Raw genomic sequence first — 21,356 nt, forward strand, 5'->3', positions numbered from 1 at the left:
CTATGAAGGCCAGACACAAATCTCTGCCTGAATCCTTTCACTATGTTCATTATGGCACAGAAGAATTAATAAGTTGGGAGAAGGGCACTGGTGAAAATACAAAGCAGTTGGGGGAAGGAAACAGAATGAAACAATCCTGAAGGAGGGGCAAAAGAATGAACAGTGCCCCAAACTACAGCATGGCAAGGGGCAGAACTGTAAAAGTCACATTCACAAGACCCAGGGTCACTGTGACTGCGGAAGACTGAAGCTTCAGAAAAAAACAGAGATTATCCTCTCTTTTCCCCCTGCCCCACTAGTCTATATCATCAAGCTAACAAGTTTCCATTCATAAATGGCTGTTGAGTAAGGAATCAGAAATAAATAAGCACAAAGAGATTTAACTCAGCTGTCATGCCTGAAGTCCAACAGACAACAGACATTATTCTGGCAAACCAACCCCTACTATGAACAACAGGTATGGCTGCAGGAATTTTTTTTTTTAATTCGAGTATAATTGCTTTACAATATTGTGTTACTTTCTGCTGTACAATGAAGTGAATCAGCTATATGTATATATATATCCCCTCCCTCTTGGACCTCCCTCCCACCCAACCCCCATCCCAGCCATCTAGGTCATCACAGAGCACCGAGCTGAGCTCCCTGTGCTATACAGCAGGTTCCCACTAGCTGACTATTTTACACATAGTAGTGTATTTATATCAACCCTAGTCTCCTAATTCATCCCATCCTCCCCTTCCCCCCATGTCCATACGTCCATTCTCTACATCTGAGTCTCTATTCCTGCCCTGCAAATAGATTCATCCATACCCCTTTATAGATTCCACATATATATATGTGTTAAAATACAATATTTGTTTTTCTCTTTCTGACTTACTTCACTCTGTATGACAGACTCTAGGTCCATCCACATCTCTACAAATGACCCAATTTCCTTCATTTATATGGCTGAGTAATATTCCATTGTACATATGTACCACATCTCCTTTATCCATGCATCTGTCAATGGACATTTAGGTTGCTTCCACGTCCTGGCTATTGTATATAGTGCTGCAATTAACATTGGGGTACATGTGTCTTTTTGAATTCTGGTTTTCTCAGGGTATATGCCCAATAGTGGGATTTGAAGTATATGGCGCACAGATGTTAAACACATAGTAACAAATCTCAAACCCAGCCCAACTCCTAGCTAGATTAACTCAAACCCCAGCATTAAGGCCCAGCAGAAAGAAAGTCATGTTCATTCCAGGTAGAAAATCTATTTACCTAATTTTCTACTGTCCTATCAAAGTTTCACCTTTCAATAAAACTGTAAAAAATATTAAAAAGCAAGCAAAAATAACACAGTTCTAAGACACAAAGCAATCATCAGTACCACATTCATGTATGAGAGATGCTGGAAGTCTTTGAAAAAAACCTGAAATAATTAACTTGTTAAAAAAATCTAATGGAAAAGGTAGAAAACATGCAAAATCAAATGAAAGATGAAACCTGTAAGAAAAGTTCAAATATAAATGCTAGAAATAAAAGCCACAGCAACAAATAAATAATGCCTTTGGTAGACTTTTCAGAAGATTCAAAACAGCTGAATGAAGAATTAGTAAACTTGGAAATCAGTCATTAGAAATAAAAGCAAACAAACAGTGACAGAAAGGAAAAAAAGAATGAAAGAACAAAGAACAGAGCATCCAACAGCTGTGGAACACCATCAAACCATCTAATGCAGACAAAATTGGAATTTCAGAAGGCAAAGGTGGAGAGACCATGGCAGAAAAGTATATTTGAAGAAATGGTCATGCTTTTCCCAAAATTTATGTCAGACACCAAACTAAGAATCCAAAAAGCTCAGAGAACTCCAAACAATGTAAATATAAAATCCCCCCCCACAAAAACATACAAACCTAGGTATATCATATCCAAATACTGAACAGAAAAACCTTGAAAAAAGTTTTTAAAGAGACATATTACAGTGCAGGAACAAAGAGAAGAATTATAGCAAATCTAATAAAAACACCATGAAAGGGAGAAATCAATGGAGTATCAGCTTTAAAGTGTTGAGAAAACAACAGACAAGGAAAAAAAACACCCACAAAGTAACTAAAAACCCAAAATTATATAGAAGCATACGTCATTTTATTACTTTGCTTTATTGCACTTCTCAGATATTGCATTTTTTAACAAATTGAAGGTTTGTGGCAACTCTGCATAGAACAAGTTTATAACCACCATTTTCCCACAGCATTTGCTCACTTCATGTCTCTATGTCACATCTTGGTAATTTTCTCAATATTTCAAACTTTTTCATTTGTTATAGTGATCTGTGGTAAGTGATCTTTGATGTTACTGCTATGTCTTTCTGAAGGTTCAGATGATTGTTATTAGCATTTTTTAGCAATAAAGTATTTTTTATTAAGATATGTACATTGTTTTTATACATAATGCTATTGCACTCTTAATAGATGACAGTATAGTGTAAACATAACTCTTATATGCACTGGGGAAAAAAATTATGCAACTTCCTTTACTGTGATATTCACTTTATTTCGGTGGTCTGGAACTAAACCTGCAATATCTCTGAGGTATGCCCATACACAGCGAAAATTGTGAAAAATGGAGGAAAAAATTCTCAGACTAAAAACAAACAAAGCAACTAAGAGAACTCAGTACTAGCTGTATTAGTTTTCTACTACTATGTAACAAATTATCACAAGTGCAGTGCCTTAAAATAATATAAATGAATTTTCTAACAGTTTCCATGGCTCTGTAGCCTGGTTCAACATGGCTGAGTTCTCTGCTCAGGGTCTCACACAGCTGAATCAGTATCTTGATCAGGGCTGCTATCTCATTGAAAGATTCTTGTCCTCTTCTATTCTCATTCACATTATTGGAAAATATCACTTCGTTGCTGTTCCAGGACTGAGGTCCTCATTTTCTTGCTGGCTGTTGATCAGCGACTATTCTCAGCTCCTAGAAAATGCCCATCATTCCCTGCTACAAGGCCCGCTCCACAGCAATGAAATTTGTTTCTTCAAGGTCAGAAAAAGAATCTCTGCGACTCTGAATCTCTGACTACCTCTGTTTCTAACTTCTGGAACAGATTTAAAGGGCTCATAACATAAGGTCAGGCCCATACAGGTAATCTCCTTCTTGGTAAATCAAAGACATGATTAGTAACCTCAATCATATTGGTAAAATTCTTTTCCATGTCATAGAACATAACCCCTAGAAGATATTACTTATATTCACAGGTTCCACCCACACTCAAGGGGAGAGAATTATGCACTATGTGTACTCCAGGTGGTGGGAATCAAAAAGTCACAGTTGTTAGTATCTCCACTGATCTCATCATAGTCTTTCAGTATTGGGAAGCTACCAAGCTTAGATGGTAGGAAAATGTTTCCCAAAATTCTAATTTTACCTTGACAACTCAAATTTTCTCTCTAAATAAATACTGTCAGTTTACTTGAAGTGGCAGACCCAATTTGTTCTTTTGCAAGAAAATATCTGCCAGATAGCAAGTTTTCATAGTTTATTTATCAGTTATTCTTTCAAGTAAAATGGTGTTGCAAACAATAGAGGCTATTTTGGCTTGCAACTCAATCAGCTGGTACTTTTTCCTCTGAGAACCATCATACTTCAGTATGCAGCAGAAGTGCTAAATTTGTACATCCTATTTTGTCACACAGACACACATAGATACACATATAGAAACACTCAGGTGTTGAGATTTAATAATAATACATTTGACTCTTTCATCACGGGCACTTCAGTTGAAACTTACTTTTTAAATTTGTAGTTCATGACAGTAGAGACTATAGTGACTACTAGTAACGTTTAGCACATTATTTAAGTTATACTAAGGTGGCAGGAATTTTTTTCTACCATTGCTTTTGCACCACTGGTGCAAATTTCAACACACTTAAAATGCAAATAATGCCTTAATATTCCTATGAGAATAATTTTGAACTTGCAGAGCTCCTGAAATGATTTCAGAGACCCTGTAAGTCTGCAGACCATATTTAAAGAACCACGGCTTGATTTTATGAATAAATTACATATGAGCAGGCTACGTCCTCTGAGAAATAATTTCCTGTTTCTAAATTAACCTTCTATAGAGGGACTACACATCTTAGTTTGCCTGGTATATCACTTGCTCATTTATCTGTTAACTCATCATAATGTTTATAAGGTGACTTTTTAAATTAACATCTTTATTGGAGTATAATTGCTTTACGTTGTTGTGTTAGTTGCTGCTGTATGGGGATATATGTATATGTATAGCTGATTCACTTTGTTATAAGGTAACTTTTACTCTTAAAAGTGCCCCAATACAGAAAATAAATTATATGCTCCTCTCATGATCTATAGTAGACATCATTTATGTGGATAAAAACATGGTATAAAATATATATTCTGCAGCAGAGACACAGGAGAGTGTCCTCCATAAGTCATTTCACCTTACAGAGAAAAATGCATGGGTTTGTTCCCAAGTAAAAATCTGTATTGGATTACACCAGATTATGAGCATGCATTCCAAACCTGCAGACCAAGCACGTAAACCTGAGATCCCTGGATAGCTGTTGCATTATTTTCAGGGTCTGAAAATTTATGTGTCCATCATACATTCTTTGGAAATTGAATAAATTTTACAGATAAGTACCATTATTTTTAAAATACTATAATTTATCATTTTTAAGATACACTTTTATTGCTTAGTTAAGGAAAATTACTGCCAATTAAAGCAGGAACTGCTATTGATTGTAAGACAAAGCCCATTTTCATTCAGACATTAAAACGTGGGAAAATGTTTGTCTTAAAATGCAGTATAATATTGCTACTTTGCATATGGCAGCACAGGAATAAAATGACATTACTGAATCTCAAGATTACACTTTATAAATATCCTTACATTCAAGCTAAATATGTATGAGTATATCAATTGTCCTGTGTAAGTCTTCACAATGTCTTCTGAGATAATTTAACAAGTTTGGATGTTGTACAGTATCTTTCAATTTTTTACGATTTTTAGATCATATATGTTTGTAATTTTTAAATATTTTTTTTGTGTGGTAATTTATGAATTTGAATTTTTGTAGAAGTGCTTTAATCATAATTGTTTCATTTACTTACTCTCATCTTACCAATATATAGTGAAAGTGCTATGGTTCCAGAACCCTTCCCAAATATTCACTCACTTTGATTTATGAATACTTATTTAATAATCCATTCAAGGGTGTTTAGTTAGGCACAAAATTGAAATAATTCTACAATTAATGCTTATAGGGAAAGTTCACTTTAACAGCTCAGTATCTTTCCTTAATTGAAATTAGAAGGCACACACTTGGCTCTCAAGCCTAGTGTATATAAATAAAAAGACACTATAAAGTTTTTAATGCATATATAGTTAAATTTAGCTGAAGATTTGAAAGAGAATCCTTATCTTTTCTTGGGCTATGGTTTCATCAGTATCATTCAAAACAAAAGAGTCCTCATTCTTCCATGAAATACAAAAGTATACACATTTGTCTTTTATTGCTTTTGTTGGGCTGGTAGCATCATAGCACCTTTTGCAGGTTACCCACAGGGTCCTTCTTGAATACCCAGGTCCCGGAACCAAGAACATTACATCACAAATGTTAGCAACCTTTAGAGGTCTCCTGCCCACCACGAGCTCACGCAGTAAGACATAGTGGAAGGAGATTTATATACTTCCCCATTCCCAGTAGGTACCTCACATTTTTATCTTGCAATTGGTCCTACAAAATACATAGCCTGCCTTGGGAACAAAATGTTAAGTTTTCATATGTTCATTATTTTGATCGTGACAATGTTTTCATGGGTATATTCCTGTCAAAACTTACCAAATCACAAACTCTTTAAATATGTGCAAATTATTGTATGGCAAATATGTTTCAATAAAACTGTTAAACAAAATCCAAGAGCAATGAAAAAAATAGGTCAGTTTAATTCCAACTGAAAAACTTGTATGTAAACATCTGGTTCTACATGTAATTTAGATAAAAAAAGAATAATATTGTCTCCACACCCTTGGAAGGAAAACAACTGGCAGCACCTTATCAACAAAGATGGGCCTTGCACGTATCAAACACATAACACATGAAAAACTAACTTTTCACTTTATATTCACATGCTAAAATAAAATGGTAAATTTATAAGACTAGTTTGTGCTTGGATCAGGCAACACTATAAAGCCACACTGGCGTTGTTTCAAATCACTGCAAAAGATTTTCTGGCTGGAAACTTGGTTAGATTGAAAGGAAGGAACCAAGTATGAGGGATATTCAGTTTCTTTGAAATAAGTAATTCCAGATGTATGTGTTTCCAAAAATCTAAAACACTGAAGTCTTCTTGTTCTCCCACTTATCTATATGCTACCCAGAATAAATAAATAATTATCAGAATTTCATTTTGTTATCTTCTCTATCTCCTATTACGAGGATGTCTTATTTTTAGGCTGGGAGATCAGGAATTTCACTTCCTAGCATCACGCTGGAATTAATCTGGTATTGTTGTGGTTGACCATGGCAGCACCTTGCTACCTCCAAACAGTTTCTTACTATGGCCTCCAAAGAAGGGTGAGATTATCCAATTTAAAATTGAAGGGGGAGCTGTCAATATGTACTACAGAATATTAAACATCAGTTTAAAATAATAAGATGGATTCGCTTGACACAGTATTACCAAGACAGAATATAAATAATATATAAGTATATTATATATCATGTACATAGAACATGTATTTAATAATAATAATCAATCAAAAAGTAGCTGCTGGATGATGCCATTTAGATTGTTATCTTTGTATGTGTTCATTATGTATATAAATGCATAAAAATATTCACAAAAAATTGATAAATCAATTATCCTTTAAGAGGTATCTTAGACTGGGGGAGTAGCCAAGGAGAACCATTACACTGTTTGTTTGAATTATTTTACAGTGAGAATGTTAATATTTGTTATGTGTATTTTAAAATGATTTTCAAAATTATACATGAATGTGCTTTAAAAAAAGGGAAGCATTATACGAAAAAAAAATGCAAACATCAGAATCTTCCACAATTTAGAGTTCTTACTGTGAGTACAGGATGAGCAGCAAAGAATATACCAGAGCTATAACACAAGAAAACTAATGAAATAGTTATCAGGGATGCTGGATAAGTATTCTAACCAAAAGGGAAAAATATGTGCCATGAATTCAGAGCCACTTATTAAGGAAAAGCAGTATGTGTTATAAAGGGGACATTTATGCCTACAGACTTCCTGTCAGTCCACAGTGAGAGTACAACTAAAAGAAATTTCCTCTTTAATGTTCCTCCATGGCAGAGAAGAATTTAGTGACTCATTGGAAATAACATTTGTTGAATGCACACCAAATTCTACGTGTTGTGCTAGGCAGAGGGATTCAAAATATATGGGATATCTAATTGCTGTGACAGAATAATGGGATGCCATGACTGAATTATTCCAATTTTCCCATTATTATAAAACACACTGATCTGACTGCCTAAAAGTTACTGCCCTATATACATTTTCAAGATTGCTTCATTGATATTTGGATACAAACTAAACACAAGAAAAAATGGAATTGCTATTGATACATTTCTAGATTTTTGTGTTTAATATTTATTTAACACAACATTTTCCAACTAAATCATGAACACAGATATATTGTTTCATTCCTAACTTTCTCACTCAAACAGATGGTGGTGTAGGGCTATTCTAGAACTGTAACAGGATTGAGGCAAAGTCTCTAAGCAAAATTATTTTAGCCTCTGTGCTTAGGGCTCGTGTCTTTAATACTCCACTGGATCTAAAATAGAAGATCAAAGAGAAAACCAGTGAAGCTCACCCAAATGTCAGAATTGGTTGTACTTATAGTTAACATGCAAAAATGGACAGACTTGCATGATATTATCATCAGGATACTAAATTAAATGCTGCTTATGATTGTATACATAATCAAATGAAAATATTAATCATATTTAATCTGAATAACTTTAATATTTCTAAGTCCACACATAAAGAAGTCACATCTTTACAGTGCTTCAGAAATGTCAATAATTTTGTGTACATTTATGTTAACTGTGCAGTTTACAGCACATAAACTAGATACTCACTGATATCCTACTCAAGTTGAAATTTAACACGTTAAATTTATATGTCCCCTCCTACAGGCCTAAAGTATATGACAAACATTTGTATGTCAAGTTAACCACACAGTCCATTTTAAAGAGAATAAACTGCAGAGAAAATGCTATTTTGACTGTTTAACAAAATTTAAAAAGATGATTTTTCCCCAAAACAAGCTGGTTAAAGAGTTATTTTGGATAGCAAAAGTGCTCTCAATTTTAGGTTTTTTCATCATTTGTCATAATCCAAAATTGGAGCAGGATTTGAAGAATGGTACAATTAAGAAAACAAATGAAAGTATGGCATCTAAATCAAAAAGAAAGAGGTAAAAATTAAAATGTCCCTATTTGCAAGTGACATGATAGTATATATAGAAAGCCCTAAAAACTTCACCATAAAACTGTCAAAACAAATTCAGTAAGGTTGTAGGATACAAACGCAATATACAAAAATTGGCTGTGCTTCCATGCACCCCAATGTCCATTGAAGCACCATTTACAATAGCCAGGTCATGGAAGCAACCTAAATGCCCATAGACAGACAAATGGATAAAGACGGTGTGGTACATATATACAATGGAATATTACTCAGCCATAAAAAGGAAAAACCTGGGTCATTTGTAGAGATGTGGATGGGCCTAGAGACTGTCATACAGAGTGAAGAGTGAGCAGCCCATGTACATTGGACCAGAGTCCTTCATTCCTGAGTATCCAGGAGACAGCACATGCCGTTCTTAATTGTACTTATGAAAAGTAAACAGTTTTCAACTTCCATTGGTTCAGCCAGGAGCCTGGGAAAGGCCTTGTATCTTTGACTTTAATTCAATCAAGCCAGAAAGAGCAGGCAGACAACAATTTTAAAGAACTGCTTGGAAAAGAGAAGTTTTAGTATTTTACATATATCAGCCTCCCACCCTGGAGGTTTAGCCACCTACTTTTGTGCTTTGCGGCACAGTGCTCTCCTAGCACCTGCAGCCTGTCCCACAACTGGCAGCTGGACCTCTTGACAGGGGTCTAGCCTTGAAAGTGGGAATGAAGGTGTTTTCTTTATCTACAGAGGGAATTTTCTTTAAATCTCTGTCTCCAAACAGAAATTAAGAATAATACACCACTCCCTTATGTGATGAATCCGAATTTATATTGAATTAAATTTCCTTTTGTTACCATTGAATGTTCATTCCTCAATGCAGATTGTGCTCATCTTGGGTCTATTTGCCCAGATTCCTTCCACTGTCTACCCTTCAGGTCAGAGGGCAGACACCTTTGTGCTCAGGCTCCCAGTCCAGGAAGCAAGTTTTCACCATGTTGTACCCTCACCAGTAGTGTTTTCCTTATTGGTTCACAGTCTTCATAGTATTTTCTATATCTGTGTACCACTTATACCATTATTTACTGATTTAATAGTAAGTTGGTTTTTATATTAAATAGACTTTAAAAATGACTATGCAAAAAAAATTAGCTGTGAACGCTAATTTTTGAACTATGAGAAAGAGAAATTTAAAAAATTTACAACTTACAATTGCATCGAAAAGAAAAAAAAAAAACTCGGATTAAATTTACCCAAGGAGTTGAAAGATCTCTACATTGAAAAATATAAGACACTGATGAAAGAAATTAAAGACAACATAAATAAATGGAAAGATATTCCAGGCTCATGGGTTGGAAGAATTAATACTGTTAAAATGGTCATACTGCACAAAGAATGTAGTACTATGTACTACAGATCTAACGTAATCCCTACCAAAATTACAATGGCAGTTTTCACAGAAATAGAAAAAACAATCCTAAAATTCATATGGAACCACAAAGATCTCAAATAGCCAAACCTATCTTGAGAACGAAGATCAAAGCTGGAAGCATCATGTTTCCTTTCCTGATTTCAAACTACATTACAAAATTAAAGCAATCAAACCAGTATGACATTGGCATAAAAACAGACACATTCAATGGAACAGAATAGAGAGTCCAGAAATAGAGCATGAACATATATGGTCAATCAATTTACAACAGAGAAGCCAATAATATAAATGGGGAAAACACTGTATCTTCAATAAATTGGGGAAATTGGACAAATACAAAAGTATGAAATTGGACCCCTCCCTTACACTGCACACAAAAATTAACTCAAAATTACTTAAAGACTTGAATGTTAAGATTTGAAACTCTAAAACTCTTAGAATAAAATACAGGGGGTTACCATTGGCCTTGGCAATGATTTTTAGGTTTTGACACCAAAAGAAAAGGCAAGAAAAACAAAGAAGTGGGACTACACCACACTAAAAAACTTCAAAGGAAACCATCAACAAAATAAAAAGGCAACCTACAGAATGATAGAAGATATTTGCAAACCATATATATGATAAGGGGTTGGCATCCAAAACATATAAAGAACTCATATAACTCTATGGCAAAAACAAACAACCTTATTTAAAAACTGGTCAGAGAAACTAAATAGACATTTTCCCAAAGAAGACATACAAATGACCAACAAGTACATGAAAAAGGTTTTCAATATCACTAATTATCAGGAAACTTACAATCAAAATCACAAAGGGATATAATCTAACACATGTTAGAATGACTATTATCAAAAAGACAATAGCAAGTGTTGACAAAGAAGTAGAGAAAAGGGAACACTTGTACACTGTTGGCAGGAATATAAACTGGTATGGTCACAGTGGAAAATAATATAGAGGTTCCTCAAAAAATTAAAAATAGAACCACCATCCACCAATCCCACTTCTGGTTATATATCTAGAGGAAATGAAATCACCCTCTTGAAGAAATACCTGCACTCCTGCGTTCACTGCAGCATAATTCATAATAGCCGAGAGATGGAATCAACTGAAGTTCCACCAGTGGATGAATGGATAAAGAAAAGGGTGTGTGTGTGTGTGTGTGTGTGTGTGTGTGTGTATAATATATACACACAATGAAATATTATTCACCCATAAAAAATAAGGAAATCCTGCCATTTGCAACATGGATGACCCTTAAGGACAGTATGCCAAATGAAATAAGTCACACAGAGAAAGACAAATACTGTGTGATCTCACTTACATTTAGAATCGAAAATAACCAAAGTCATAGAAACTAAACAGCCTCGTGGTTGTCAAAGTTTGGGTGGGGTATATGGAGGAGTAGGTCAAATGATACCAACTTCCAGTTATAAAATAGATAAGTTTGGGGTATATAATATACAGCATGTTGATTATAGTTAACAACACCGTACTGTATATTTGAAAGTTGCTAAGAAATTAGATCTTAAAAGTTGTCATCACAGGGACAAAATGTGTAATCATGTGAGGTGATGAATATTAACTCTACTTACTGTGGTAATCATTTCACAATACATACATAATCAAAAGATTATGTTGTACACTTTAAACTGATATAATGTTATATGTCATTTATATCTCAAAAAAGTGGAAAGATGACAATGAAAGTGGTCTTCAGGTAATTTCTAAACAAACAACTTCCACTAAAAGCAAATGAATATATAATACATAAACTATGTGTTCCACGTAAGATGACAAAATTTTAAGATAAATGAACAAGAAAGTATGTCTCTCAGTCTTACCCTTAAAAGAGTAAATTTATTACTCCACAGCTATACATATTTCCATCTTTTTTTATTGTATTTCATCTTTATCATCTATATATACACATAATTATATTAAATAAGAACATGAAATCAGGGGTAAAAAATGTGACTAAATTTAAAAAGTCACTGAATGAGTTAAAGGCCTTAAAGATGAAAAAAATACACTAAAATGTTGCTTAATAATGTCAAAGGTTCATTGTTGCTTCAGAAGAAATGAAAGTGTAACCAGATGAAGAAATTCATAAGATTCTGAATAAATCATTACTGAAATAAATTCTTAAAAGGAAAATAAAGAAATATGCTTTAAATTAGGAAGCTTTCATCAAAATGTATTATACCAAAAACAGTAAAATAGAGCATGAGATCCAAAATCTTACTTTAAAAAAAGGTGAAAATAAAAGTTGATGCATAAATTGCGACCCACTCTTTACAGGGATAAAAGAAAAGAAAATGGCTAAAGCAATTATCAACCCCATTTTAAAGAAGTTCAGTAAAGGTGTGAGTTCAACAGAATGAAAGCACTGGAAATGCAGGAATGTAAAGTCACTGGGAAACCTACTGGAGTTTCAAAGGCTAAGAAGAAAATCAATGCACATATTTTAAAGTGCATTATTGTTTTCATCCATTAGAGCATCTTTCAACAATTAAACTTTTTCCCATCAAAGTAAATGATACCCTGAGGGCTTACCATGGTTAATATACCTTGAGAAACTTAGCAATTCTCTTTTTCTCAGCAATAACATTTTGAAAATTACTGTTTTTTTGTGTGTGGAAAGCACTTTACACATATTAGGTCATTAATAAAACTATTCCTATGGGAAATAAGTGAAACTTTTTTTAAGTTAGATTTGAACGCTTCTTGTAAACATGCATGCCTACAATACAGTGAAAGAGACACACATTACAATTTTTAAAAATCATTATTATTGCTACCTCATTTGTTAGATTATTTGGAATAGTGTGTCTATAGAGATTACTCTAATAAAGGCAAATAAATATTTTCATCCAAAGCTCAACTTGGAAACATGAGAAGCTCATCTGGGATTTACATAGCTAGAGTTCTAATTAGGAGCATGTCCTGAACATGCTGCTGTTTTATTTTAGTAGAAAAAGTTCAATTGCATAGATTTTTGTAAGGCTTAAAACGTTTATTAAAAACGTTGTCTTCATATTTTCTACTGATTCTTTAATATATGTATTGATACTTGATAAAAACATAGTAAGGTATTACTTACTCTTTATAGCAGGCATTCTTTGACCCTATTACAGGCAATAAGGGCAGTGAGATCTCAGGATTTCACTGAACAGTTTTAAAGCAATAGACAAAGTAGTTTCATTATCACAGGCTTAGTTTTCTCTTGTGAGTCTTAGGCAGTTCTTTCACTGTCCTTATTGCAGTCAATTTGTTATTTTAACTGTTTTCCTCTGAAGTCATGTTGTTCATTGAGATCCTTGGTCTGTCTTGACTCTCAGGGTACCCTTTAAACTAAGTCATCCTGATGGGTCTATGAGACAGGAATTGCTCACAAAAATCAATTTGAAGACCACAAAAATATTTAGTGTGGTATCTGAAATATTACTTTATGTTGAGACACCCATCCCTAAAGGGCAAGAAGTAATATAGTCGAAGTAATATGTTATTGGCAAATCTTAAATAAGTTCTATCTTCTCATGGGTTGAGAGGCAAGATTGCTTATGCTTCATGAGAGCCAAGAGCTTGTCTCAGGAACATTAAGGATGAGCTCTCATCCAGAAGGACCTTTTCACAAATACTGGTATTTTTGTAGTGTATCTTATTTGTTTTAATAAAACATATCTATTTTTCCAGTGTTTCTTAAGCTTGATATTGTGATCAGATTTTCTCTTGCTCAAGCATACTGCCCAAGGCAAATAGCGTCACTTCTAGTAACACCGTTTTGGATTATGAATCGAATCCAATCCCAGAGAAAGGTTCATGGGGAGCAGTCTGATAGCAGAGCAGAGCAGGCTCTCTGTAAGATGAATTACCCTTAAAGCTTTTTGTCTTCTGTTAGTCATTTACTCATTATAACCTGGAATTGTTTTCAAATTTCAATTGTTTTACTATAAACGTCAACAAAATGTTGTTTAGTCCACAACAGAACCCAAATCCACTTCTTTGGTAAAAATGTTTAACAAATGTGTGTTAGGAACAACTGTACACATTTTAAACCCACTGGGTCTTGATCTTATTTAAAAAATAATGGGGTTGATTTAAATCATCATCAATGTGTCTGATGTTGTTTATCAACATGATCAAGCAATTTTATCTATTTTCTATATGATAATATTCAGGACAGTTTCTTATAACAATTTAGAAAGCAGAAGCTTTTGTTTCCTGCAGAGAATGAATAGTTCTCTTTTCCTATGTGAGAAATTTTAAAAATGGAAATGACTATGAAGGACAAATAACAAAGAGCCATGTTCCCACTACTGCAGGTTTACCTTAAACATTTGGTTATATTGTTCCCTGCTATTTTGAAAATTGAAAATAGAAACATAAATTATAACAGATTTAGTTGAAGTTCTCTTCACTCAGTCTCCTTAGCTCTCCTTCTCTCCAAAAGAAAAGTACTATGAAAAATGTCATGCATATCTCTCCATCCCAATAATTTTATATTTATAAACAGATATGATTTTCATAAACAATGTATTAGTTGTTTTATGTTTTTTAAATAAACTGTATTCTTTTTCAATCAATCAGCATCTTCTCTTCACCTACATTCTGTTTTAGAGATCTACCCACATTGATATATAAAGACATAATTCATTCATCCTTTTAAATCCTTGCACTGTTATTTTGTTTAAAAATTATTAATAAATATTTAAATTGTTTTGTGGCTTTTAGAGTCAAAATATGCTGCAAGAAACACCCTCGTAATTGTCCTTTTACAACGCGTGCAAGAGGCAATTTTGTAGAAGAAAATAAAGAAAGGTGACGCAAATATAAATATAGTATTATTCCACATGAAAAAAAGAGAATTATCTGAGGTTCAAACTTAAAATTTAATAGTTCTATTAGCTAGTCTGTTTTTTAAAAAGTCTTTATCTGATACATACAAAGAAGTATCTGCTGTATTACCTTATATGTTCTTGAGTGAACACTGCCACACACATTACCCTGTGGTGGGCATTTCTCATCTGTAGCAACAAAATACTAATAAATCACAATACCTGAGTGATTTTCAAATTTGAAAACATTCTAGATAGGTACACAATGGGTTAGAAATGACACACACAAAAAAACAATAAAAACAAAGACAAGAAAGAGAGAAATCCCTTTCGACCAGTTTGAGCACACTAGATTGAAAGAAACGATGTGCGCACCCACACACACATATACACACACAGAGTAACACAGTAATAATCCATTAACTAATAGTATGAATCTTTTAATAAGAAGAATAGGAAATTGGCCAGGACTACAAGAATTGATTTGCAAACAGATAAAAAGGCCTTTTCCAAGCTTAGACATCTGTGGAAAAATATTTGAGCTGCCTACTAATTATTAATTAATTAGAATTATATTTGTTACATTTTGCTTAACATTTCTTGTTCCAAGGACCATTGATTCAATTTTTGAATTATTTGTAATCATAAATCAGTATTCCTCAATTGAGAGAAAAAAAAGCAAATGATCAAAAACTATAAACATAATTGGAGTGTCATAAATGTGCCCAAACTCTATCGCTGCCCAGAAAAAGATCACAAAATAGAAGGAAGAAATACATACACAGAGAAGAGATCTTTGCATTTTCCACATGAAAGGGTTAGTGAGGGATGATGAACAGAGACCTCCGGTAAAGAAAAGCTAGGTCCAGGTGTGAGTGTGTGAGGGAATGAATATGTGTATGTGTGTGAGGGAGAAATTACTGGTGAGGAGGGCAAGGCAAGAGAAACAAATGAATAGCAAATACCAAGCAAAATCACAGCACTTACTGTGCTGAGGAATTTCATGTAAAATAGTGCTGGTGAAAAGAACTGGAAATGCAGTAATACGATAGAAAAATCTGCAGTTGGATTAAAAGACAGGAACTCTATATTATGATTAAATGAGAACGTGAGTCAGAAGTGCTGCATAAACTAGACTAGATTTTTTTTAATGTTCCTTCTTATACTACATTTTTATATGAAAAGTGAAAATATTTTAACATTTGTACACTGCTGCCTAAAAACGTTCTGCCATTCTCTAAATATTTTATCTTAGTTTCTTCATTCATAAAATGAGAACAAAGGTAGTATTTATTTCAAAAGTTTCTTGAAAGAACTGAGTTTATACATGTAACACTCATAGAATTGTTCATGGCATATATTAAGCCTCAATTAAGTAAACAGAATATTAATAGAAATACAGACACTGGAAGAATATAAAACAAAATACTGTAAACAGGTTTTGTCCCTCTATGGTCATATTGTTTTTTTGCTCCAACATCATATTTTCTGGCATTTTATATTTGCTAATTTTGTCTTAAATAGTTTTGACTATTCTGATATCCCATCAAAAACATGTTCCTGTATTTATAGTATTTTTATCATTTAACATTTTTCCATTAATAAGATTTTTAACAACTACAGAGAGTGGGAGAGCTGTTGAGTTGAAATGGTAATTATTTCCCTCTTTTATTATTGCTCTAGAGTTGGGATCCTACCTCCATACTTGTCAATACCTTCTATTCTTCATACTTTTCCTGAATACAAGTCCACGATCATGGGAAAATATTGTGTGAGGTCTGTTTTGTTTCTTCTTTTCTTCATTCCTTCCCCTACCTCCAACTTTTTGATTTATACTATTGTCATTGTCTTGATTTTGTTTTTGTTTTTTCTCTAGATTACGAATCAGACCAAACTTTGCCTGGTCATATTTATTAGAAAGAAAGAGGTAATTCATCTATTTAGAATTCTGGTGTATTTTCTAAATAAAAAAGTTCCAAAGATGATAGGTGAGAAATGGTAGAATCATGGAGGATTTACCAAATAATTCAGTTCATGGACAAAGGTCAGAATATTGATGGGAAAACTGGGTTGACGGGTTGACTGGTTGCCAAAGAGAATGCGGGAGGAAGACTCTGAAGTCAACTTAGCTCCTCACACAGTAGTCATTTCTCCTTATCTCTTGCTTGGCATAAAAGTGAGTAAAAAAGGTAAAATTTTAAAATTCCAACCTACTCATTTTTGAACTGTTTTTTTACACTTACTTTTATCTTTAATTTGTTATACATATGCTTTCCACTTATTATAACATGTGAAGACAACTCTTTCATCCTCAAAACCATGAAAACACAGACTTTTGACTTTTACCTGTGTAGGAAGCTAGTGGGACACACACACACACAGTGTCTATCCCCAGGAACTGTCTCTAGGTCTCTGGGAAGAAATCTCATCTCCATTCCTAAACGAAAGTATTTCTGTGGACTCATCCAGGGCAGAGTTGAATTTCCCAGAATCTGAAGTTGTTATATGTGGCATCTGACAGATTTTGATTATTTATTTATTGCAGATTAAAAAAAGAGAGAGTGAAATAGTAAACCTTTCGGGAGAGAGTTGGCTGTACACTGTCACTTTGAAGTTAAATTCTACTAAATTTAGGTTATAATTCTTAGAGTTCTAAATCAAAAGCAACTTCCTTTCAACAAAACTGCTTTCCTCTCTAAACTGTGTATGGTTTAGGCATATGGTGAATGATAGTTTTTTAATTACTATCAATGAAATACAAAATCAACACAAGATCTTATTAAAATTTTATGGGGATTTTTTATAAATCAATCAGAATAAAATATCAGGAGTAAAAGAATTATCCCTCTACATACAGGAGAAAATAAAACTAGCAATGTCTAAGGCCATCTTATTTAAGAAAGTTCTATATCTTTATTACATAAAAGTTCATAAAACTGTTTTTGAAAGACATTTTTTATTTTTAAGAATCAATGAATTTTTAAAATTTTCATCATTCTACATACTTTCACCTACATGCTATTTTTGGCATTTGTAGTCTTGACCAATACAAGGCAATGAGAATCAATTATTTTTAAGAATGAATACAGAAAAAAAGTAAGGAAACCTATAAACATATTCTGGATATCATGAAAAAGGATCCAATGTTCAGAGAATATACAGGAGTTTCCAAAGTAGATTTAAATCAAGAAGAAATACAAATTTTATAAAATATGTGTTCTCTGTTCTCCATAAGAAAATATTTCCTCAATGGCGACAACCAAAAATGGGTAAACAAATAAGCAACCCACACATTAGATACTTAGGAATGATACGGATTCAACTGGATTCTGCATGACTACTAAAGAAAAGAAAGAATTGTTGCATATAAATATCTCCATACAGGATGTGTTTTGACTCTAAAACATAACACTCACCTGAGGTTAACTTGCTGATTTAGACTAAAGAAAAAATTCTCAAATATTCAATCATAAAAAATATGCATAGGTATTCTTCCTAAATAATAAAACAATTTAAAGATTTGTTTTAGAGCACAGGATTCTCCAAAGCTGAAGCTGTTGCTCTAAAGAAAAACTGGTCAAAAAAAAAGAGAAAAATATTTTTAAATATGCTTTTAAAATTTTAATGTTTTCTAGATTCCACATATATGCATTAATTTGTTTTTCTCTTTCTGACTTATTTCACTCTGTATGACACTTTCTAGGTCCATCCATGTCTCTACAAATGACCCAATTCCATTCCATTTTATGACTGAGTAATATTCCAGTGTACATATGTACCACATCTTCTTTATCCATTCCTCTCTTAATGGACACTTAGGTTGCTTCCATGTCCTGGCTATTGTTAATAGTGCTGCTATAAACATTGGGGTGCATGTGTCCTTCAGAATTATGGTTTTCTGTGGGTATATACCCAGTAGTGGGATTGCTAGGTCATATGGTAGTTCTATTTTTAGTTTTTTAAGCAATCTCCATTCTGTTTTCCATTGTGACTGTACCAATTTACATTCCCACCAACAGTGCACAAGGGTTCCCTTTTCTCACACCCTCTCCAGCATTTGTTTGTAGATTTTTGGATGATGGCCATTCTGACCGGTGTGAGGTGATACTCCATTGTAGTTTTGATCTGCATTTCTCTAATAATTAGTGATGTTGAGCATCCTTTCATGTGTTTATTGGTCATCTGTATGTCTTCTTTGGAGAAATGTCTATTTAGGTCTTCCACCCATTTTTTGATTGGGTTGTTTGTTTTTTTGACATTGAGCTGCATGAGCTGCTTGTATATCTTGTATATGATTTCAAAACAAATTGATTTACATTTGTAACAATTTGATAAAGCTGCCAAAACAAAATAACACAGACTGAGTGATTTAAACTACTGAAATTTATTTTCACACACTTGATATACTATGATGAAGTGGGATTTAATCCTAGGATGCAAGGATGGTTCAACATACGCAAATCGGTACATGTGCTACATGACATTAATAGAATGAAAGCTAAAAATCATATGATCATTTCAATAGATGCAGAAAAAGCACCTGATAAAACTCAGCATCATTTCATCTTAAAACTCTCAACAGGGGCTTCCCTGGTGGCGCAGTGGTTGAGAGTCCGCCTGCCGATGCAGGGGACACGGATTCGTGACCCGGTCTGGGAAGATCCCACATGCCACGGAGTGGCTGGGCCCGTGAGCCATGGCCGCTGAGCCTGCGCATCCGGAGCTTGTGCTCCGCAATGGGAGAGGCCACAACAGTGAGAGGCCCGTGTATTGCAAAAATAAAAAAATAAAAAAAATTAAAACTCTCAACAAATTAGTATCAAAGAAACATATTCCAACATAATAAAGACCATATATGCCAAACTCACAGCTAACATCATACTCAAGAGTGAAAGGTTGAAAACTTTTCCTTGAAGATCAGAAACAAGAAAAGAGTGCTCCTTCTCACCACTCCTACTCAACATAGTACTAGAAGTCCTAACTATAGTAATTAGGCAAGAAAAAGAAATAAAAGGAATCCAAATTGGAAAGGAAGAAGTAAAATTATTTCTGTTTACAGATATGGTCTTATATATAGAAAATCTTAAAGACTCCATTGAAAAATTCAGTAAAACTGCAAGACAGAAAATCAACACACAGAAATCAATTGTTTCTATACACTAACTATCTGAAAAAGAAGTAAAGAATCTCATTCACAATAGCATCAAAAAATAATGAAATACTTAGGAATAAATTTAATCAAGGAGGTAAAAGATCTGTCTGCTGAAAGCTGTAAGAGTTTCATGAAAGAAATTGAAGACACAAATAAATGGAACAATATTCCATGTGCATAGATGGGAAGAATTATTATTGTTAAAATGTCCATATTACACCAAGCCATCCATAGATTCAATTCAGTTGCTATCAAAATTCCTACGGCATTTTTCACAGAAATAGAAAAACAATCCTAAAATTCTTATGAGATTCCAAAAGACCCTATGTAATCAAAACAGTCCTGAGAAAGAACAAAAAAGTCAGAGGCATTATGTTGCAAACTATATTACAAAGCTACAGTAATGAAGTCAGCATGATACTTTCATAAGAACAGACACAAAAACCAATGGAACAGAATGGAGACCCCAGAAATAAATCCATATATATATATACATAACATATACATACACATACATATATATAAATATAATCAATGTTTGATTATACAATGTTTGATTATACAAAAATACAATGATGTTTGACAGGGGAGCCAAGAATACTCAATTGGGAAAGGACAGTCTCTTCAATAAACGATGTTGGGAAAATAGGATAATCCCATGCAAATGAGTGAAACTGGAACCCTATCTTACACCATTCACAAATATTCACCCAAAATGGGTTACAGATTTAAATGTAAAAATTGAAACCATAAAATTTTGAATATGAAACCAAAAGCAAAACAACAAAAGGAAAAATCAACATGTGGGACCACATCAACTGAAAAGCTTCTTCACAGGAAAAGAAACAACTAACAAAATGAAAAGGCAAGCTACAAAAGGGGAAAAAATATTTGCAAACCATGTATCTCATAAGGCATTAATATCCAATATATAAAAGGAACTCATACAACTCAATAGCAAAAAATCAAATAGTTCAATTAAAATATGGGCAAAGGACCTGAATAGACATTTTTCCAAATAAGACATACAAATGACCAACAGGTACATGAAAAAGGTTCTCAATATCACTAATTATCAGGAAATTGCAAATCAAGACCACAAATGGGTATCATCTCACACATGTTAGAATGGCTATTATCAAAAAGACAATAGATAGCAAGTGTTGGCAAGGATTTGGAGAAAAGGAAACCCTGTACACTGTCGGTAGGAGTGTAAATTGGTACAGCCACTATGGAAAACAAAATGGAGGTTCCTCAAAAAATTAAAAGTAGAACCACCCACCCAACAATCCCACTTCTGGTTATATATTCAAAGGAAATGAAATCACTCTCTTGAAGAGATACCTGAACTCCTATGTTCACTGAAGCATAATTCATAATAGCCAAGACATGGAATCAACTGAAGTTCCATCAGTAGATGAATGGATTAATAAAAATTATATATGAATACATATATTAATATCTTGTATTAATTAAATGA

The sequence above is a fragment of the Phocoena sinus genome, chromosome 6, assembly GCF_008692025.1.
Source record: "Phocoena sinus isolate mPhoSin1 chromosome 6, mPhoSin1.pri, whole genome shotgun sequence".
Lineage (NCBI taxonomy): Eukaryota > Metazoa > Chordata > Mammalia > Artiodactyla > Phocoenidae > Phocoena > Phocoena sinus.